The sequence below is a fragment of the Ranitomeya imitator genome, chromosome 1, assembly GCF_032444005.1.
Source record: "Ranitomeya imitator isolate aRanImi1 chromosome 1, aRanImi1.pri, whole genome shotgun sequence".
Classification (NCBI taxonomy): domain Eukaryota; kingdom Metazoa; phylum Chordata; class Amphibia; order Anura; family Dendrobatidae; genus Ranitomeya; species Ranitomeya imitator.
In genome coordinates, this window is record NC_091282.1 from 847,883,088 (window position 1) to 847,905,100 (window position 22,013).

The following is a 22,013-nucleotide window of genomic DNA, read 5'->3' on the forward strand; positions in this document are numbered from 1 at the left end:
ACAAATTACCACTATAAAATCTGAAGCAGTAAACTTTGTGAAAGCCAAATTTTGTATCAGTCTGAAAACTTTTGGCCATTAATGTACAGTCCTAGATATTTTTAGAAAAACTGTAAAAGGAAAAAATGAGGAAAGGAAAAACTTCTAAAGAAAAGCATAGCTGACTGCTAAAGTCAGGATATCTACAGGAGCACTCCAGAAAATTTACCAGCATTAATTTGGACTAAAACAAATGTTCTCTGATAGTCTTATCATATAGCTAAAATTATTTCCTTTGTTTTGACTAATATCCTTCCCAAACCAGTGTCCCATTAGCGTGCAACGAAACTGATGTTCCAAGCCATTTTTCTCGGATTAAGTTTCTGAGGCTCAGTGGCTACTGCATTGAAGATGTAGAAAGTAAAAAAGATCAAAGCTTGAGAGTTAGAAACCAACCAAAGGAACCCCTTTTGTAGTCTTGCATACATTACTGTCCCACACTTTACCAACAGGGAACTCTGTTAATAATTTAAAATTAACTCCTGGCATATAAGACTAAAAAAGTGCATGTAATGAGTTTTATTATGAAATAGATCTTTCTCTTTTACATTATATGCTTTTTCTTTCTGATCAGTTTTAACTTTACAAATAGGAAAACAAAAGTAAAATTGCAAAGAGAAAAGAAATCTTTCTGTTACCAGTCATCAGGAAAATGTTGAGTGTCTAGATTTGACAAAACACCTACTTCAAGTAAAAGACTTGTGGCTCTGTGGCGCAATGGATAGCGCATTGGACTTCTAGGGAACTGATGTGATTCAAAGGTTGTGGGTTCGCGTCCCACCAGAGTCGTATTTTGAAGTTTGTGTGACATTTATACTTTGTCTCAGTTGTTGTTGGAAATATGAAAAAGGAAAAGTTAAGGTATCAGATCTGGGCTTCATATTAATGTTTAGAGAAAATTAGAAGTCGTATTTAGGTTTGAACTTGTCAAAGAACGTAGAAAGAGCAGATACTGAAGGCTCATCGACCCAAAGGATAGCAGATAGGGCACAATTCATTATTGCATATTTTTGGTCTAGTGTTTGGTGTTCTATGTCCTGTTTTCAGTAGTCCCAAGTTCTTTTTTTAATTTGAACCTTTTTAAAAGTTGATTTTTTATGTGTTTATAAGATATTTCTTTACGATTTCTACTGTCTGGATTTGGGGTTTCTAGATATTTTTGGCTTATTTTTCAACTATAACTTAACAAAATGCAAATTTGGCACAATCATACTCCAGTCCATCCATAGATTGATGATATGTTTTTTTGTTATGAATTTTAGGTCATTATGCAAAACGTGGACATTCTTTGGCTAAAAAGTGGCAAAACAAGTTTAAAGATGAGAACAGAGTGATATCAGCTGCCTTGTCCTCATAAACACTTTCTGCTTCGCTAACGAGATCACTGAATTCATGTAAGTAGGTAATTTTTGGAGAGCTGAAATTCAGCGGAAATTAGTTTTTTGTGATTAAGTTTATTTTTATGGTAAGAAATTAGTTTATAATTTTGGACAAATCATCTGATCTCTTTTCATAATAATCTAGAGTTAACACAAATTACCACTATAAAATCTGAAGCAGTAAACTTTGTGAAAGCCAAATTTTGTATCAGTCTGAAAACTTTTGGCCATTAATGTACAGTCCTAGATATTTTTAGAAAAACTGTAAAAGGAAAAAATGAGGAAAGGAAAAACTTCTAAAGAAAAGCATAGCTGACTGCTAAAGTCAGGATATCTACAGGAGCACTCCAGAAAATTTACCAGCATTAATTTGGACTAAAACAAATGTTCTCTGATAGTCTTATCATATAGCTAAAATTATTTTCTTTGTTTTGACTAATATCCTTCCCAAACCAGTGTCCCATTAGCGTGCAACGAAACTGATGTTCCAAGCCATTTTTCTCGGATTAAGTTTCTGAGGCTCAGTGGCTACTGCATTGAAGATGTAGAAAGTAAAAAAGATCAAAGCTTGAGAGTTAGAAACCAACCAAAGGAACCCCTTTTGTAGTCTTGCATACATTACTGTCCCACACTTTACCAACAGGGAACTCTGTTAATAATTTAAAATTAACTCCTGGCATATAAGACTAAAAAAGTGCATGTAATGAGTTTTATTATGAAATAGATCTTTCTCTTATACATTATATGCTTTTTCTTTCTGATCAGTTTTAACTTTACAAATAGGAAAACAAAAGTAAAATTGCAAAGAGAAAAGAAATCTTTCTGTTACCAGTCATCAGGAAAATGTTGAGTGTCTAGATTTGACAAAACACCTACTTCAAGTAAAAGACTTGTGGCTCTGTGGCGCAATGGATAGCGCATTGGACTTCTAGGGAACTGATGTGATTCAAAGGTTGTGGGTTCGAGTCCCACCAGAGTCGTATTTTGAAGTTTGTGTGATATTTATACTTTGTCTCAGTTGTTGTTGGAAATATGAAAAAGGAAAAGTTAAGGTATCAGATCTGGGCTTCATATTAATGTTTAGAGAAAATTAGAAGTCGTATTTAGGTTTGAACTTGTCAAAGAACGTAGAAAGAGCAGATACTGAAGGCTCATTGACCCAAAGGATAGCAGATAGGGCACAATTCATTATTGCATATTTTTGGTCTAGTGTTTGGTGTTCTATGTCCTGTTTTCAGTAGTCCCAAGTTCTTTTTTTATTTTGAACCTTTTTAAAAGTTGATTTTTTATGTGTTTATAAGATATTTCTTTACGATTTCTACTGTCTGGATTTGGGGTTTCTAGATATTTTTGGCTTATTTTTCAACTATAACTTAACAAAATGCAAATTTGGCACAATCATACTCCAGTCCATCCATAGATTGATGATATGTTTTTTTGTTATGAATTTTAGGTCATTATGCAAAACGTGGACATTCTTTGGCTAAAAAGTGGCAAAACAAGTTTAAAGATGAGAACAGAGTGATATCAGCTGCCTTGTCCTCATAAACACTTTCTGCTTCGCTAACGAGATCACTGAATTCATGTAAGTAGGTAATTTTTGGAGAGCTGAAATTCAGCGGAAATTAGTTTTTTGTGATTAAGTTTATTTTTATGGTAAGAAATTAGTTTATAATTTTGGACAAATCATCTGATCTCTTTTCATAATAATCTAGAGTTAACACAAATTACCACTATAAAATCTGAAGCAGTAAACTTTGTGAAAGCCAAATTTTGTATCAGTCTGAAAACTTTTGGCCATTAATGTACAGTCCTAGATATTTTTAGAAAAACTGTAAAAGGAAAAAATGAGGAAAGGAAAAACTTCTAAAGAAAAGCATAGCTGACTGCTAAAGTCAGGATATCTACAGGAGCACTCCAGAAAATTTACCAGCATTAATTTGGACTAAAACAAATGTTCTCTGATAGTCTAATCATATAGCTAAAATTATTTCCTTTGTTTTGACTAATATCCTTCCCAAACCAGTGTCCCATTAGCGTGCAACGAAACTGATGTTCCAAGCCATTTTTCTCGGATTAAGTTTCTGAGGCTCAGTGGCTACTGCATTGAAGATGTAGAAAGTAAAAAAGATCAAAGCTTGAGAGTTAGAAACCAACCAAAGGAACCCCTTTTGTAGTCTTGCATACATTACTGTCCCACACTTTACCAACAGGGAACTCTGTTAATAATTTAAAATTAACTCCTGGCATATAAGACTAAAAAAGTGCATGTAATGAGTTTTATTATGAAATAGATCTTTCTCTTTTACATTATATGCTTTTTCTTTCTGATCATTTTTAACTTTACAAATAGGAAAACAAAAGTAAAATTGCAAAGAGAAAAGAAATATTTCTGTTACCAGTCATCAGGAAAATGTTGAGTGTCTAGATTTGACAAAACACCTACTTCAAGTAAAAGACTTGGGCTCTGTGGCGCAATGGATAGCGCATTGGACTTCTAGGGAACTGATGTGATTCAAAGGTTGTGGGTTCGAGTCCCACCAGAGTCGTATTTTGAAGTTTGTGTGACATTTATACTTTGTCTCAGTTGTTGTTGGAAATATGAAAAAGGAAAAAAAAAGTATTAATGTTTAGAGAAAATTAGAAGTCGTATTTAGGTTTGAACTTGTCAAAGAATGTAGAAAGAGCAGATACTGAAGGCTCATTGACCCAAAGGATAGCAGATAGGGCACAATTCATTATTGCATATTTTTGGTCTAGTGTTTGGTGTTCTATGTCCTGTTTTCAGTAGTCCCAAGTTCTTTTTTTAATTTGAACCTTTTTAAAAGTTGATTTTTTATGTGTTTATAAGATATTTCTTTATGATTTCTACTGTCTGGATTTGGGGTTTCTAGATATTTTTGGCTTATTTTTCAACTATAACTTAACAAAATGCAAATTTGGCACAATCATACTCCAGTCCATCCATAGATTGATGATATGTTTTTTTGTTATGAATTTTAGGTCATTATGCAAAACGTGGACATTCTTTGGCTAAAAAGTGGCAAAACAAGTTTAAAGATGAGAACAGAGTGATATCAGCTGCCTTGTCCTCATAAACACTTTCTGCTTCGCTAACGAGATCACTGAATTCATGTAAGTAGGTAATTTTTGGAGATCTGAAATTCAGCGGAAATTAGTTTTTTGTGATTAAGTTTATTTTTATGGTAAGAAATTAGTTTACAATTTTGGACAAATCATCTGATCTCTTTTCATAATAATCTAGAGTTAACACAAATTACCACTATAAAATCTGAAGCAGTAAACTTTGTGAAAGCCAAATTTTGTATCAGTCTGAAAACTTTTGGCCATTAATGTACAGTCCTAGATATTTTTAGAAAAACTGTAAAAGGAAAAAATGAGGAAAGGAAAAACTTCTAAAGAAAAGCATAGCTGACTGCTAAAGTCAGGATATCTACAGGAGCACTCCAGAAAATTTACCAGCATTAATTTGGACTAAAACAAATGTTCTCTGATAGTCTTATCATATGGCTAAAATTATTTCCTTTGTTTTGACTAATATCCTTCCCAAACCAGTGTCCCATTAGCGTGCAACGAAACTGATGTTCCAAGCCATTTTTCTCGGATTAAGTTTCTGAGGCTCAGTGGCTACTGCATTGAAGATGTAGAAAGTAAAAAAGATCAAAGCTTGAGAGTTAGAAACCAACCAAAGGAACCCCTTTTGTAGTCTTGCATACATTACTGTCCCACACTTTACCAACAGGGAACTCTGTTAGTAATTTAAAATTAACTCCTGGCATATAAGACTAAAAAAGTGCATGTAATGAGTTTTATTATGAAATAGATCTTTCTCTTTTACATTATATGCTTTTTCTTTCTGATCAGTTTTAACTTTACAAATAGGAAAACAAAAGTAAAATTGCAAAGAGAAAAGAAATCTTTCTGTTACCAGTCATCAGGAAAATGTTGAGTGTCTAGATTTGACAAAACACCTACTTCAAGTAAAAGACTTGGGCTCTGTGGCGCAATGGATAGCGCATTGGACTTCTAGGGAACTGATGTGATTCAAAGGTTGTGGGTTCGAGTCCCACCAGAGTCGTATTTTGAAGTTTGTGTGACATTTATACTTTGTCTCAGTTGTTGTTGGAAATATGAAAAAGGAAAAGTTAAGGTATCAGATCTGGGCTTCATATTAATGTTTAGAGAAAATTAGAAGTCGTATTTAGGTTTGAACTTGTCAAAGAACGTAGAAAGAGCAGATACTGAAGGCTCATTGACCCAAAGGATAGCAGATAGGGCACAATTCATTATTGCATATTTTTGGTCTAGTGTTTGGTGTTCTATGTCCTGTTTTCAGTAGTCCCAAGTTCTTTTTTTAATTTGAACCTTTTTAAAAGTTGATTTTTTATGTGTTTATAAGATATTTCTTTACGATTTCTACTGTCTGGATTTGGGGTTTCTAGATATTTTTGGCTTATTTTTCAACTATAACTTAACAAAATGCAAATTTGGCACAATCATACTCCAGTCCATCCATAGATTGATGATATGTTTTTTTGTTATGAATTTTAGGTCATTATGCAAAACGTGGACATTCTTTGGCTAAAAAGTGGCAAAACAAGTTTAAAGATGAGAACAGAGTGATATCAGCTGCCTTGTCCTCATAAACACTTTCTGCTTCGCTAACGAGATCACTGAATTCATGTAAGTAGGTAATTTTTGGAGAGCTGAAATTCAGCGGAAATTAGTTTTTTGTGATTAAGTTTATTTTTATGGTAAGAAATTAGTTTATAATTTTGGACAAATCATCTGATCTCTTTTCATAATAATCTAGAGTTAACACAAATTACCACTATAAAATCTGAAGCAGTAAACTTTGTGAAAGCCAAATTTTGTATCAGTCTGAAAACTTTTGGCCATTAATGTACAGTCCTAGATATTTTTAGAAAAACTGTAAAAGGAAAAAATGAGGAAAGGAAAAACTTCTAAAGAAAAGCATAGCTGACTGCTAAAGTCAGGATATCTACAGGAGCACTCCAGAAAATTTACCAGCATTAATTTGGACTAAAACAAATGTTCTCTGATAGTCTTATCATATAGCTAAAATTATTTCCTTTGTTTTGACTAATATCCTTCCCAAACCAGTGTCCCATTAGCGTGCAACGAAACTGATGTTCCAAGCCATTTTTCTCGGATTAAGTTTCTGAGGCTCAGTGGCTACTGCATTGAAGATGTAGAAAGTAAAAAAGATCAAAGCTTGAGAGTTAGAAACCAACCAAACGAACCCCTTTTGTAGTCTTGCATACATTACTGTCCCACACTTTACCAACAGGGAACTCTGTTAATAATTTAAAATTAACTCCTGGCATATAAGACTAAAAAAGTGCATGTAATGAGTTTTATTATGAAATAGATCTTTCTCTTTTACATTATATGCTTTTTCTTTCTGATCAGTTTTAACTTTACAAATAGGAAAACAAAAGTAAAATTGCAAAGAGAAAAGAAATCTTTCTGTTACCAGTCATCAGGAAAATGTTGAGTGTCTAGATTTGACAAAACACCTACTTCAAGTAAAAAACTTGTGGCTCTGTGGCGCAATGGATAGCGCATTGGACTTCTAGGGAACTGATGTGATTCAAAGGTTGTGGGTTCGAGTCCCACCAGAGTCGTATTTTGAAGTTTGTGTGACATTTATACTTTGTCTCAGTTGTTGTTGGAAATATGAAAAAGGAAAAAAAAAGTATTAATGTTTAGAGAAAATTAGAAGTCGTATTTAGGTTTGAACTTGTCAAAGAATGTAGAAAGAGCAGATACTGAAGGCTCATTGACCCAAAGGATAGCAGATAGGGCACAATTCATTATTGCATATTTTTGGTCTAGTGTTTGGTGTTCTATGTCCTGTTTTCAGTAGTCCCAAGTTCTTTTTTTAATTTGAACCTTTTTAAAAGTTGATTTTTTATGTGTTTATAAGATATTTCTTTACGATTTCTACTGTCTGGATTTGGGGTTTCTAGATATTTTTGGCTTATTTTTCAACTATAACTTAACAAAATGCAAATTTGGCACAATCATACTCCAGTCCATCCATAGATTGATGATATGTTTTTTTGTTATGAATTTTAGGTCATTATGCAAAACGTGGACATTCTTTGGCTAAAAAGTGGCAAAACAAGTTTAAAGATGAGAACAGAGTGATATCAGCTGCCTTGTCCTCATAAACACTTTCTGCTTCGCTAACGAGATCACTGAATTCATGTAAGTAGGTAATTTTTGGAGATCTGAAATTCAGCGGAAATTAGTTTTTTGTGATTAAGTTTATTTTTATGGTAAGAAATTAGTTTACAATTTTGGACAAATCATCTGATCTCTTTTCATAATAATCTAGAGTTAACACAAATTACCACTATAAAATCTGAAGCAGTAAACTTTGTGAAAGCCAAATTTTGTATCAGTCTGAAAACTTTTGGCCATTAATGTACAGTCCTAGATATTTTTAGAAAAACTGTAAAAGGAAAAAATGAGGAAAGGAAAAACTTCTAAAGAAAAACATAGCTGACTGCTAAAGTCAGGATATCTACAGGAGCACTCCAGAAAATTTACCAGCATTAATTTGGACTAAAACAAATGTTCTCTGATAGTCTTATCATATGGTTAAAATTATTTCCTTTGTTTTGACTAATATCCTTCCCAAACCAGTGTCCCATTAGCGTGCAACGAAACTGATGTTCCAAGCCATTTTTCTCGGATTACGTTTCTGAGGCTCAGTGGCTACTGCATTGAAGATGTAGAAAGTAAAAAAGATCAAAGCTTGAGAGTTAGAAACCAACCAAAGGAACCCCTTTTGTAGTCTTGCATACATTACTGTCCCACACTGTACCAACAGGGAACTCTGTTAGTAATTTAAAATTAACTCCTGGCATATAAGACTAAAAAAGTGCATGTAATGAGTTTTATTATTAAATAGATCTTTCTCTTTTACATTATATGCTTTTTCTTTCTGATCAGTTTTAACTTTACAAATAGGAAAACAAAAGTAAAATTGCAAAAAGAAAAGAAATCTTTCTGTTACCAGTCATCAGGAAAATGTTGAGTGTCTAGATTTGACAAAACACCTACTTCAAGTAAAAGACTTGGGCTCTGTGGCGCAATGGATAGCGCATTGGACTTCTAGGGAACTGATGTGATTCAAAGGTTGTGGGTTCGAGTCCCACCAGAGTCGTATTTTGAAGTTTGTGTGACATTTATACTTTGTCTCAGTTGTTGTTGGAAATATGAAAGAGGAAAAAAAAAGTATTAATGTTTAGAGAAAATTAGAAGTCGTATTTAGGTTTGAACTTGTCAAAGAATGTAGAAAGAGCAGATACTGAAGGCTCATTTACCCAAAGGATAGCAGATAGGGCACAATTCATTATTGCATATTTTTGGTCTAGTGTTTGGGTTCTATGTCCTGTTTTCAGTAGTCCCAAGTTCTTTTTTTAATTTGAACCTTTTTAAAAGTTGATTTTTTATGTGTTTATAAGATATTTCTTTACGATCTCTACTGTCTGGATTTGGGGTTTCTAGATATTTTTGGCTTATTTTTCAACTATAACTTAACAAAATGCAAATTTGGCACAAGCATACTCCAGTCCATCCATAGATTGATGATATGTTTTTTTGTTATGAATTTTAGGTCATTATGCAAAACGTGGACATTCTTTGGCTAAAAAGTGGCAAAACAAGTTTAAAGATGAGAACAGAGTGATATCAGCTGCCTTGTCCTCATAAACACTTTCTGCTTCGCTAACGAGATCACTGAATTCATGTAAGTAGGTAATTTTTGGAGAGCTGAAATTCAGCAGAAATTAGTTTTTTGTGATTAAGTTTATTTTTATGGTAAGAAATTAGTTTATAATTTTGGACAAATCATCTGATCTCTTTTCATAATAATCTAGACTTAACACAAATTACCACTATAAAATCTGAAGCAGTAAACTTTGTGAAAGCCAAATTTTGTATCAGTCTGAAAACTTTTGGCCATTAATGTACAGTCCTAGATATTTTTAGAAAAACTGTAAAAGGAAAAAATGAGGAAAGGAAAAACTTCTAAAGAAAAGCATAGCTGACTGCTAAAGTCAGGATATCTACAGGAGCACTCCAGAAAATTTACCAGCATTAATTTGGACTAAAACAAATGTTCTCTGATAGTCTTATCATATGGCTAAAATTATTTCCTTTGTTTTGACTAATATCCTTCCCAAACCAGTGTCCCATTAGCGTGCAATGAAACTGATGTTCCAAGCCATTTTTCTCGGATTAAGTTTCTGAGGCTCAGTGGCTACTGCATTGAAGATGTAGAAAGTAAAAAAGATCAAAGCTTGAGAGTTAGAAACCAACCAAAGGAACCCCTTTTGTAGTCTTGCATACATTATTGTCCCACACTTTACCAACAGGGAACTCTGTTAGTAATTTAAAATTAACTCCTGGCATATAAGACTAAAAAAGTGCATGTAATGAGTTTTATTATGAAATAGATCTTTCTCTTTTACATTATATGCTTTTTCTTTCTGATCAGTTTTAACTTTACAAATAGGAAAACAAGAGTAAAATTGCAAAAAGAAAAGAAATCTTTCTGTTACCAGTCATCAGGAAAATGTTGAGTGTCTAGATTTGACAAAACACCTACTTCAAGTAAAAGACTTGTGGCTCTGTGGCGCAATGGATAGCGCATTGGACTTCTAGGGAACTGATGTGATTCAAAGGTTGTGGGTTCGAGTCCCACCAGAGTCGTATTTTGAAGTTTGTGTGACATTTATACTTTGTCTCAGTTGTTGTTGGAAATATGAAAAAGGAAAAGTTAAGGTATCAGATCTGGGCTTCATATTAATGTTTAGAGAAAATTAGAAGTCGTATTTAGGTTTGAACTTGTCAAAGAACGTAGAAAGAGCAGATACTGAAGGCTCATCGACCCAAAGGATAGCAGATAGGGCACAATTCATTATTGCATATTTTTGGTCTAGTGTTTGGTGTTCTATGTCCTGTTTTCAGTAGTCCCAAGTTCTTTTTTTAATTTGAACCTTTTTAAAAGTTGATTTTGTATGTGTTTATAAGATATTTCTTTACGATCTCTACTGTCTGGATTTGGGGTTTCTAGATATTTTTGGCTTATTTTTCAACTATAACTTAACAAAATGCAAATTTGGCACAAGCATACTCCAGTCCATCCATAGATTGATGATATGTTTTTTTGTTATGAATTTTAGGTCATTATGCAAAACGTGGACATTCTTTGGCTAAAAAGTGGCAAAACAAGTTTAAAGATGAGAACAGAGTGATATCAGCTGCCTTGTCCTCATAAACACTTTCTGCTTCGCTAACGAGATCACTGAATTCATGTAAGTAGGTAATTTTTGGAGAGCTGAAATTCAGCAGAAATTAGTTTTTTGTGATTAAGTTTATTTTTATGGTAAGAAATTAGTTTATAATTTTGGACAAATCATCTGATCTCTTTTCATAATAATCTAGACTTAACACAAATTACCACTATAAAATCTGAAGCAGTAAACTTTGTGAAAGCCAAATTTTGTATCAGTCTGAAAACTTTTGGCCATTAATGTACAGTCCTAGACATTTTTAGAAAAACTGTAAAAGGAAAAAATGAGGAAAGGAAAAACTTCTAAAGAAAAGCATAGCTGACTGCTAAAGTCAGGATATCTACAGGAGCACTCAAGAAAATTTACCAGCATTAATTTGGACTAAAACAAATGTTCTCTGATAGTCTTATCATATGGCTAAAATTATTTCCTTTGTTTTGACTAATATCCTTCCCAAACCAGTGTCCCATTAGCGTGCAACGAAACTGATGTTCCAAGCCATTTTTCTCGGATTAAGTTTCTGAGGCTCAGTGGCTACTGCATTGAAGATGTAGAAAGTAAAAAAGATCAAAGCTTGAGAGTTAGAAACCAACCAAAGGAACCCCTTTTGTAGTCTTGCATACATTATTGTCCCACACTTTACCAACAGGGAACTCTGTTAGTAATTTAAAATTAACTCCTGGCATATAAGACTAAAAAAGTACATGTAATGAGTTTTATTATGAAATAGATCTTTCTCTTTTACATTATATGCTTTTTCTTTCTGATCAGTTTTAACTTTACAAATAGGAAAACAAGAGTAAAATTGCAAAAAGAAAAGAAATCTTTCTGTTACCAGTCATCAGGAAAATGTTGAGTGTCTAGATTTGACAAAACACCTACTTCAAGTAAAAGACTTGGGCTCTGTGGCGCAATGGATAGCGCATTGGACTTCTAGGGAACTGATGTGGGTTCGAGTCCCACCAGAGTCGTATTTTGAAGTTTGTGTGACATTTATACTTTGTCTCAGTTGTTGTTGGAAATATGAAAAAGGAAAAAAAAAGTATTAATGTTTAGAGAAAATTAGAAGTCGTATTTAGGTTTGAACTTGTCAAAGAATGCAGAAAGAGCAGATACTGAAGGCTCATTGACCCAAAGGATAGCAGATAGGGCACAATTCATTATTGCATATTTTTGGTCTAGTGTTTGGTGTTCTATGTCCTGTTTTCAGTAGTCCCAAGTTCTTTTTTTAATTTGAACCTTTTTAAAAGTTGATTTTTTATGTGTTTATAAGATATTTCTTTACGATTTCTACTGTCTGGATTTGGGGTTTCTAGATATTTTTGGCTTATTTTTCAACTATAACTTAACAAAATGCAAATTTGGCACAATCATACTCCAGTCCATCCATAGATTGATGATATGTTTTTTTGTTATGAATTTTAGGTCATTATGCAAAACGTGGACATTCTTTGGCTAAAAAGTGGCAAAACAAGTTTAAAGATGAGAACAGAGTGATATCAGCTGCCTTGTCCTCATAAACACTTTCTGCTTCGCTAACGAGATCACTGAATTCATGTAAGTAGGTAATTTTTGGAGATCTGAAATTCAGCGGAAATTAGTTTTTTGTGATTAAGTTTATTTTTATGGTAAGAAATTAGTTTATAATTTTGGACAAATCATCTGATCTCTTTTCATAATAATCTAGACTTAACACAAATTACCACTATAAAATCTGAAGCAGTAAACTTTGTGAAAGCCAAATTTTGTATCAGTCTGAAAACTTTTGGCCATTAATGTACAGTCTTAGATATTTTTAGAAAAACTGTAAAAGGAAATAATGAGGAAAGGAAAAACTTCTAAAGAAAAGCGTAGCTGACTGCTAAAGTCAGGATATCTACAGGAGCACTCCAGAAAATTTACCAGAATTAATTTGGACTAAAACAAATGTTCTCTGATAGTCTTATCATATGGCTAAAATTATTTCCTTTGTTTTGACTAATATCCTTCCCAAACCAGTGTCCCATTAGCGTGCAACGAAACTGATGTTCCAAGCCATTTTTCTCGGATTAAGTTTCTGAGGCTCAGTGGCTACTGCATTGAAGATGTAGAAAGTAAAAAAGATCAAAGCTTGAGAGTTAGAAACCAACCAAAGGAACCCCTTTTGTAGTCTTGCATACATTATTGTCCCACACTTTACCAACAGGGAACTCTGTTAGTAATTTAAAATTAACTCCTGGCATATAAGACTAAAAAAGTGCATGTAATGAGTTTTATTATGAAATAGATCTTTCTCTTTTACATTATATGCTTTTTCTTTCTGATCAGTTTTAACTTTACAAATAGGAAAACAAGAGTAAAATTGCAAAAAGAAAAGAAATCTTTCTGTTACCAGTCATCAGGAAAATGTTGAGTGTCTAGATTTGACAAAACACCTACTTCAAGTAAAAGACTTGAAACTCATCAAAGAGAATGAAGACTTTCTAGACAGAACAGAAGCATCTCTACTGGTCACAGAAGGTGCAAAAAGTGTCAGAGCACCTCCAAAAGCAGATGAGTGGAAGCATGTGACCAAAAGAAGCAAGAAGACCATGGAGAAATCACCAACCACACAACTGAAGAACCGATATCAAATCTTTGTAGAGGATGAAGATGGCACACCTAAGAATGAAGCAATACCAGCAAGCAAAAAAGAAAAGGGCACACAGCAACAAGTGACAGCAAAAAGTACAGCCAAGAAGCAACGAAGAGTGGTGGTGGTGGGAGACTCACTACTGAGAGGCACCGAAGCAGCCATCTGCAGACCGGACATAACTGCAAGAGAAGTATGCTGCCTTCCAGGTGCGATGATCAAGGATGTGACCGATAGGATACCAAAGCTCTTCAGCTCCAAGGACGTCCACCCATTTCTTCTGATACATGTTGGCACCAATGACACGGCAAGGAAGGACCTACCGACAATCTGCAAGGACTTTGAAGAGTTGGGGAAGAAAGTAAAAGAACTGGATGCACAGGTAGTTTTTTCTTCTATCCTTCCAGTAGACGAGCATGGCACCAGGAGATGGAACAGGATCCTTGATGCAAACAACTGGCTAAGACGATGGTGCAGACAACAAGGATTTGGATTCCTGGACCACGGTGTGAATTACTGGTATGATGGACTCCTCGCCAGAGACGGACTACACCTCAACAAACCTGGGAAACACACATTCGCCAGAAGACTCGCTACACTCATCAGGAGGGCGTTAAACTAGAAGAAGAGGGGACGGGAAGAAAAACATTAGACTCGAACAAAGACGACCCAGGAAAACATACTCAGAAGGGAGGTAAGAACATTTCTAAAACAATCCACAGTGAGGAGATTGGAACAAAACAAAATCCTCTAAACTGCATGCTCGCAAACGCCAGAAGCCTGACAAACAAGATGGAAGAACTAGAAGCAGAAATATCTACAGGTAACTTTGACATAGTGGGAATAACCGAGACATGGTTAGATGAAAGCTATGACTGGGCAGTTAACTTACAGGGTTACAGTCTGTTTAGAAAGGATCGTAAAAATCGGAGAGGAGGAGGGGTTTGTCTCTATGTAAAGTCTTGTCTAAAGTCCACTTTAAGGGAGGATATTAGCGAAGGGAATGAGGATGTCGAGTCCATATGGGTTGAAATTCATGGAGGGAAAAATGGTAACAAAATTCTCATTGGGGTCTGTTACAAACCCCCAAATATAACAGAAAGCATGGAAAGTCTACTTCTAAAGCAGATAGATGAAGCTGCAACCCATAATGAGGTCCTGGTTATGGGGGACTTTAACTACCCGGATATTAACTGGGAAACAGAAACCTGTGAAACCCATAAAGGCAACAGGTTTCTGCTAATAACCAAGAAAAATTATCTTTCACAATTGGTGCAGAATCCAACCAGAGGAGCAGCACTTTTAGACCTAATACTATCTAATAGACCTGACAGAATAACAAATCTGCAGGTGGTTGGGCATTTAGGAAATAGCGACCACAATATTGTGCAGTTTCACCTGTCTTTCACTAGGGGGACTTGTCAGGGAGTCACAAAAACATTGAACTTTAGGAAGGCAAAGTTTGAACAGCTTAGAGATGCCCTTAATCTGGTAGACTGGGACAATATCCTCAGAAATGAGAATACAGATAATAAATGGGAAATGTTTAAGAACATCCTAAATAGGCAGTGTAAGCGGTTTATACCTTGTGGGAATAAAAGGACTAGAAATAGGAAAAACCCAATGTGGCTAAACAAAGAAGTAAGACAGGCAATTAACAGTAAAAAGAAAGCATTTGCACTACTAAAGCAGGATGGCACCATTGAAGCTCTAAAAAACTATAGGGAGAAAAATACTTTATCTAAAAAACTAATTAAAGCTGCCAAAAAGGAAACAGAGAAGCACATTGCTAAGGAGAGTAAAACTAATCCCAAACTGTTCTTCAACTATATCAATAGTAAAAGAATAAAAACTGAAAATGTAGGCCCCTTAAAAAATAGTGAGGAAAGAATGGTTGTAGATGACGAGGAAAAAGCTAACATATTAAACACCTTTTTCTCCACGGTATTCACGGTGGAAAATGAAATGCTAGGTGAAATCCCAAGAAACAATGAAAACCCTATATTAAGGGTCACCAATCTAACCCAAGAAGAGGTGCGAAACCAGCTAAATAAGATTAAAATAGATAAATCTCCGGGTCCGGATGGCATACACCCACGAGTACTAAGAGAACTAAGTAATGTAATAGATAAACCATTATTTCTTATTTTTAGTGACTCTATAGCGACAGGGTCTGTTCCGCAGGACTGGCGCATAGCAAATGTGGTGCCAATATTCAAAAAGGGCTCTAAAAGTGAACCTGGAAATTATAGGCCAGTAAGTCTAACCTCTATTGTTGGTAAAATATTTGAAGGGTTTCTGAGGGATGTTATTCTGGATTATCTCAATGAGAATAACTGTTTAACTCCATATCAGCATGGGTTTATGAGAAATCGCTCCTGTCAAACCAATCTAATCAGTTTTTATGAAGAGGTAAGCTATAGACTGGACCACGGTGAGTCATTGGACGTGGTATATCTCGATTTTTCCAAAGCGTTTGATACCGTGCCGCACAAGAGGTTGCTACACAAAATGAGAATGCTTGGTCTGGGGGAAAATGTGTGTAAATGGGTTAGTAACTGGCTTAGTGATAGAAAGCAGAGGGTGGTTATAAATGGTATAGTCTCTAACTGGGTCGCTGTGACCAGTGGGGTACCGCAGGGGTCAGTATTGGGACCTGTTCTCTTCAACATATTCATTAATGATCTGGTAGAAGGTTTACACAGTAAAATATCGATATTTGCAGATGATACAAAACTATGTAAAGCAGTTAATACAAGAGACGATAGTATTCTGCTACAGATGGATCTGGATAAGTTGGAAACTTGGGCTGAAAGGTGGCAGATGAGGTTTAACAATGATAAATGTAAGGTTATACACATGGGAAGAGGGAATCAATATCACCATTACACACTGAACGGGAAACCACTGGGTAAATCTGACAGGGAGAAGGACTTGGGGATCCTAGTTAATGATAAACTTACCTGGAGCAGCCAGTGCCAGGCAGCAGCTGCCAAGGCAAACAGGATCATGGGGTGCATTAAAAGAGGTCTGGATACACATGATGAGAGCATTATACTGCCTCTGTACAAATCCCTAGTTAGACCGCACATGGAGTACTGTGTCCAGTTTTGGGCACCGGTGCTCAGGAAGGATATAATGGAACTAGAGAGAGTACAAAGGAGGGCAACAAAATTAATAAAGGGGATGGGAGAACTACAATACCCAGATAGATTAGCGAAATTAGGATTATTTAGTCTAGAAAAAAGACGACTGAGGGGCGATCTAATAACCATGTATAAGTATATAAGGGGACAATACAAATATCTCGCTGAGGATCTGTTTATACCAAGGAAGGTGACGGGCACAAGGGGGCATTCTTTGCGTCTGGAGGAGAGAAGGTTTTTCCACCAACATAGAAGAGGATTCTTTACTGTTAGGGCAGTGAGAATCTGGAATTGCTTGCCTGAGGAGGTGGTGATGGCGAACTCAGTCGAGGGGTTCAAGAGAGGCCTGGATGTCTTCCTGGAGCAGAACAATATTGTATCATACAATTATTAGGTTCTGTAGAAGGACGTAGATCTGGGTATTTATTATGATGGAATATAGGCTGAACTGGATGGACAAATGTCTTTTTTCGGCCTTACTAACTATGTTACTATGTTACTTGTGGCTCTGTGGCGCAATGGATAGCGCATTGGACTTCTAGGGAACTGATGTGATTCAAAGGTTGTGGGTTCGAGTCCCACCAGAGTCGTATTTTGAAGTTTGTGTGACATTTATACTTTGTCTCAGTTGTTGTTGGAAATATGAAAAAGGAAAAGTTAAGGTATCAGATCTGGGCTTCATATTAATGTTTAGAGAAAATTAGAAGTCGTATTTAGGTTTGAACTTGTCAAAGAACGTAGAAAGAGCAGATACTGAAGGCTCATTGACCCAAAGGATAGCAGATAGGGCACAATTCATTATTGCATATTTTTGGTCTAGTGTTTGGTGTTCTATGTCCTGTTTTCAGTAGTCCCAAGTTCTTTTTTTAATTTGAACCTTTTTAAAAGTTGATTTTTTATGTGTTTATAAGATATTTCTTTACGATCTCTACTGTCTGGATTTGGGGTTTCTAGATATTTTTGGCTTATTTTTCAACTATAACTTAACAAAATGCAAATTTGGCACAAGCATACTCCAGTCCATCCATAGATTGATGATATGTTTTTTTGTTATGAATTTTAGGTCATTATGCAAAACGTGGACATTCTTTGGCTAAAAAGTGGCAAAACAAGTTTAAAGATGAGAACAGAGTGATATCAGCTGCCTTGTCCTCATAAACACTTTCTGCTTCGCTAACGAGATCACTGAATTCATGTAAGTAGGTAATTTTTGGAGAGCTGAAATTCAGCAGAAATTTGTTTTTTGTGATTAAGTTTATTTTTATGGTAAGAAATTAGTTTATAATTTTGGACAAATCATCTGATCTCTTTTCATAATAATCTAGACTTAACACAAATTACCACTATAAAATCTGAAGCAGTAAACTTTGTGAAAGCCAAATTTTGTATCAGTCTGAAAACTTTTGGCCATTAATGTACAGTCCTAGATATTTTTAGAAAAACTGTAAAAGGAAAAAATGAGGAAAGGAAAAACTTCTAAAGAAAAGCATAGCTGACTGCTAAAGTCAGGATATCTACAGGAGCACTCCAGAAAATTTACCAGCATTAATTTGGACTAAAACAAATGTTCTCTGATAGTCTTATCATATGGCTAAAATTATTTCCTTTGTTTTGACTAATATCCTTCCCAAACCAGTGTCCCATTAGCGTGCAACGAAACTGATGTTCCAAGCCATTTTTCTCGGATTAAGTTTCTGAGGCTCAGTGGCTACTGCATTGAAGATGTAGAAAGTAAAAAAGATCAAAGCTTGAGAGTTAGAAACCAACCAAAGGAACCCCTTTTGTAGTCTTGCATACATTATTGTCCCACACTTTACCAACAGGGAACTCTGTTAGTAATTTAAAATTAACTCCTGGCATATAAGACTAAAAAAGTGCATGTAATGAGTTTTATTATGAAATAGATCTTTCTCTTTTACATTATATGCTTTTTCTTTCTGATCAGTTTTAACTTTACAAATAGGAAAACAAGAGTAAAATTGCAAAAAGAAAAGAAATCTTTCTGTTACCAGTCATCAGGAAAATGTTGAGTGTCTAGATTTGACAAAACACCTACTTCAAGTAAAAGACTTGTGGCTCTGTGGCGCAATGGATAGCGCATTGGACTTCTAGGGAACTGATGTGATTCAAAGGTTGTGGGTTCGAGTCCCACCAGAGTCGTATTTTGAAGTTTGTGTGACATTTATACTTTGTCTCAGTTGTTGTTGGAAATATGAAAAAGGAAAAGTTAAGGTATCAGATCTGGGCTTCATAATAATGTTTAGAGAAAATTAGAAGTCGTATTTAGGTTTGAACTTGTCAAAGAACGTAGAAAGAGCAGATACTGAAGGCTCATCGACCCAAAGGATAGCAGATAGGGCACAATTCATTATTGCATATTTTTGGTCTAGTGTTTGGTGTTCTATGTCCTGTTTTCAGTAGTCCCAAGTTCTTTTTTTAATTTGAACCTTTTTAAAAGTTGATTTTGTATGTGTTTATAAGATATTTCTTTACGATCTCTACTGTCTGGATTTGGGGTTTCTAGATATTTTTGGCTTATTTTTCAACTATAACTTAACAAAATGCAAATTTGGCACAAGCATACTCCAGTCCATCCATAGATTGATGATATGTTTTTTTGTTATGAATTTTAGGTCATTATGCAAAACGTGGACATTCTTTGGCTAAAAAGTGGCAAAACAAGTTTAAAGATGAGAACAGAGTGATATCAGCTGCCTTGTCCTCATAAACACTTTCTGCTTCGCTAACGAGATCACTGAATTCATGTAAGTAGGTAATTTTTGGAGAGCTGAAATTCAGCGGAAATTAGTTTTTTGTGATTAAGTTTATTTTTATGGTAAGAAATTAGTTTATATTTTTGGACAAATCATCTGATCTCTTTTCATAATAATCTAGAGTTAACACAAATTACCACTATAAAATCTGAAGCAGTAAACTTTGTGAAAGCCAAATTTTGTATCAGTCTGAAAACTTTTGGCCATTAATGTACAGTCCTAGATATTTTTAGAAAAACTGTAAAAGGAAAAAATGAGGAAAGGAAAAACTTCTAAATTAAAGCATAGCTGACTGCTAAAGTCAGGATATCTACAGGAGCACTCCAGAAAATTTACCAGCATTAATTTGGACTAAAACAAATGTTCTCTGATAGTCTTATCATATGGCTAAAATTATTTCCTTTGTTTTGACTAATATCCTTCCCAAACCAGTGTCCCATTAGCGTGCAACGAAACTGATGTTCCAAGCCATTTTTCTCGGATTAAGTTTCTGAGGCTCAGTGGCTACTGCATTGAAGATGTAGAAAGTAAAAAAGATCAAAGCTTGAGAGTTAGAAACCAACCAAAGGAACCCTTTTGTAGTCTTGCATACATTACTGTCCCACACTGTACCAACAGGAAACTCTGTTAGTAATTTAAAATTAACTACTGGCATATAAGACTCTGTGGCGCAATGGATAGCGCGTTGGACTTCTAGGGAACTGATGTGATTCAAAGGTTGTGTGTTCGAGTCCCACCAGAGTCGTATTTTGAAGTTTGTGTGACATTTATACTTTGTCTCAGTTGTTGTTGGAAATATGAAAAAGGAAAAAAAAAGTATTAATGTTTTGAGAAAATTAGAAGTCGTATTTAGGTTTGAACTTGTCAAAAAATGTAGAAAGAGCAGATACTGAAGGCTCATTGACCCAAAGGATAGCAGATAGGGCACAATTCATTATTGCATATTTTTGGTCTAGTGTTTGGTGTTCTATGTCCTGTTTTCAGTAGTCCCAAGTTCTTTTTTTAATTTGAACCTTTTTAAAAGTTGATTTTTTATGTGTTTATAAGATATTTCTTTACGATTTCTACTGTCTGGATTTGGGGTTTCTAGATATTTTTGGCTTATTTTTCAACTATAACTTAACAAAATGCAAATTTGGCACAATCATACTCCAGTCCATCCATAGATTGATGATATGTTTTTTTGTTATGAATTTTAGGTCATTATGCAAAACGTGGACATTCTTTGGCTAAAAAGTGGCAAAACAAGTTTAAAGATGAGAACAGAGTGATATCAGCTGCCTTGTCCTCATAAACACTTTCTGCTTCGCTAACGAGATCACTGAATTCATGTAAGTAGGTAATTTTTGGAGAGCTGAAATTCAGCGGAAATTAGTTTTTTGTGATTAAGTTTATTTTTATGGTAAGAAATTAGTTTACAATTTTGGACAAATCATCTGATCTCTTTTCATAATAATCTAGAGTTAACACAAATTACCACTATAAAATCTGAAGCAGTAAACTTTGTGAAAGCCAAATTTTGTATCAGTCTGAAAACTTTTGGCCATTAATGTACAGTCCTAGATATTTTTAGAAAAACTGTAAAAGGAAAAAATGAGGAAAGGAAAAACTTCTAAAGAAAAGCATAGCTGACTGCTAAAGTCAGGATATCTACAGGAGCACTCCAGAAAATTTACCAGCATTAATTTGGACTAAAACAAATGTTCTCTGATAGTCTTATCATATGGCTAAAATTATTTCCTTTGTTTTGACTAATATCCTTCCCAAACCAGTGTCCCATTAGCGTGCAACGAAACTGATGTTCCAAGCCATTTTTCTCGGATTAAGTTTCTGAGGCTCAGTGGCTACTGCATTGAAGATGTAGAAAGTAAAAAAGATCAAAGCTTGAGAGTTAGAAACCAACCAAAGGAACCCCTTTTGTAGTCTTGCATACATTACTGTCCCACACTTTACCAACAGGGAACTCTGTTAGTAATTTAAAATTAACTCCTGGCATATAAGACTAAAAAAGTGCATGTAATGAGTTTTATTATGAAATAGATCTTTCTCTTTTACATTATATGCTTTTTCTTTCTGATCAGTTTTAACTTTACAAATAGGAAAACAAAAGTAAAATTGCAAAGAGAAAAGAAATCTTTCTGTTACCAGTCATCAGGAAAATGTTGAGTGTCTAGATTTGACAAAACACCTACTTCAAGTAAAAGTCTTGGGCTCTGTGGCGCAATGGATAGCGCATTGGACTTCTAGGGAACTGATGTGATTCAAAGGTTGTGGGTTCGAGTCCCACCAGAGTCGTATTTTGAAGTTTGTGTGACATTTATACTTTGTCTCAGTTGTTGTTGGAAATATGAAAAAGGAAAAGTTAAGGTATCAGATCTGGGCTTCATATTAATGTTTAGAGAAAATTAGAAGTCGTATTTAGGTTTGAACTTGTCAAAGAACGTAGAAAGAGCAGATACTGAAGGCTCATTGACCCAAAGGATAGCAGATAGGGCACAATTCATTATTGCATATTTTTGGTCTAGTGTTTGGTGTTCTATGTCCTGTTTTCAGTAGTCCCAAGTTCTTTTTTTAATTTGAACCTTTTTAAAAGTTGATTTTTTATGTGTTTATAAGATATTTCTTTACGATTTCTACTGTCTGGATTTGGGGTTTCTAGATATTTTTGGCTTATTTTTCAACTATAACTTAACAAAATGCAAATTTGGCAC

General features: G+C 34.7%; 11 non-coding genes across 11 annotated transcripts; all 11 read left to right on the plus strand.

The window, feature by feature from the left end:
- The first annotated feature begins 742 nt into the window (after positions 1 to 742).
- Positions 743 to 828, plus strand: TRNAR-UCU (transfer RNA arginine (anticodon UCU)). Its single transcript is given in 2 exon segments — positions 743 to 779; positions 793 to 828. It is a non-coding gene; the product is annotated as a tRNA-Arg (tRNA).
- Positions 829 to 2,312: 1,484 nt separating this feature from the next.
- TRNAR-UCU (transfer RNA arginine (anticodon UCU)) lies at positions 2,313 to 2,398 on the plus strand. The gene is given in 2 exon segments: positions 2,313 to 2,349; positions 2,363 to 2,398. It is a non-coding gene; the product is annotated as a tRNA-Arg (tRNA).
- Positions 2,399 to 3,881: 1,483 nt separating this feature from the next.
- TRNAR-UCU (transfer RNA arginine (anticodon UCU)) lies at positions 3,882 to 3,967 on the plus strand. Its single transcript is given in 2 exon segments — positions 3,882 to 3,918; positions 3,932 to 3,967. It is a non-coding gene; the product is annotated as a tRNA-Arg (tRNA).
- Positions 3,968 to 5,431: 1,464 nt separating this feature from the next.
- TRNAR-UCU (transfer RNA arginine (anticodon UCU)) lies at positions 5,432 to 5,517 on the plus strand. Its single transcript is given in 2 exon segments — positions 5,432 to 5,468; positions 5,482 to 5,517. It is a non-coding gene; the product is annotated as a tRNA-Arg (tRNA).
- Positions 5,518 to 7,001: 1,484 nt separating this feature from the next.
- Positions 7,002 to 7,087, plus strand: TRNAR-UCU (transfer RNA arginine (anticodon UCU)). Its single transcript is given in 2 exon segments — positions 7,002 to 7,038; positions 7,052 to 7,087. It is a non-coding gene; the product is annotated as a tRNA-Arg (tRNA).
- A 1,464-nt stretch (positions 7,088 to 8,551) lies between these two features.
- TRNAR-UCU (transfer RNA arginine (anticodon UCU)) lies at positions 8,552 to 8,637 on the plus strand. Its single transcript is given in 2 exon segments — positions 8,552 to 8,588; positions 8,602 to 8,637. It is a non-coding gene; the product is annotated as a tRNA-Arg (tRNA).
- A 1,464-nt stretch (positions 8,638 to 10,101) lies between these two features.
- Positions 10,102 to 10,187, plus strand: TRNAR-UCU (transfer RNA arginine (anticodon UCU)). The gene is given in 2 exon segments: positions 10,102 to 10,138; positions 10,152 to 10,187. It is a non-coding gene; the product is annotated as a tRNA-Arg (tRNA).
- Positions 10,188 to 17,032: 6,845 nt separating this feature from the next.
- Positions 17,033 to 17,118, plus strand: TRNAR-UCU (transfer RNA arginine (anticodon UCU)). Its single transcript is given in 2 exon segments — positions 17,033 to 17,069; positions 17,083 to 17,118. It is a non-coding gene; the product is annotated as a tRNA-Arg (tRNA).
- Positions 17,119 to 18,602: 1,484 nt separating this feature from the next.
- TRNAR-UCU (transfer RNA arginine (anticodon UCU)) lies at positions 18,603 to 18,688 on the plus strand. Its single transcript is given in 2 exon segments — positions 18,603 to 18,639; positions 18,653 to 18,688. It is a non-coding gene; the product is annotated as a tRNA-Arg (tRNA).
- Positions 18,689 to 19,961: 1,273 nt separating this feature from the next.
- TRNAR-UCU (transfer RNA arginine (anticodon UCU)) lies at positions 19,962 to 20,047 on the plus strand. Its single transcript is given in 2 exon segments — positions 19,962 to 19,998; positions 20,012 to 20,047. It is a non-coding gene; the product is annotated as a tRNA-Arg (tRNA).
- A 1,464-nt stretch (positions 20,048 to 21,511) lies between these two features.
- Positions 21,512 to 21,597, plus strand: TRNAR-UCU (transfer RNA arginine (anticodon UCU)). The gene is given in 2 exon segments: positions 21,512 to 21,548; positions 21,562 to 21,597. It is a non-coding gene; the product is annotated as a tRNA-Arg (tRNA).
- The last annotated feature ends 416 nt before the right edge of the window (positions 21,598 to 22,013 follow it).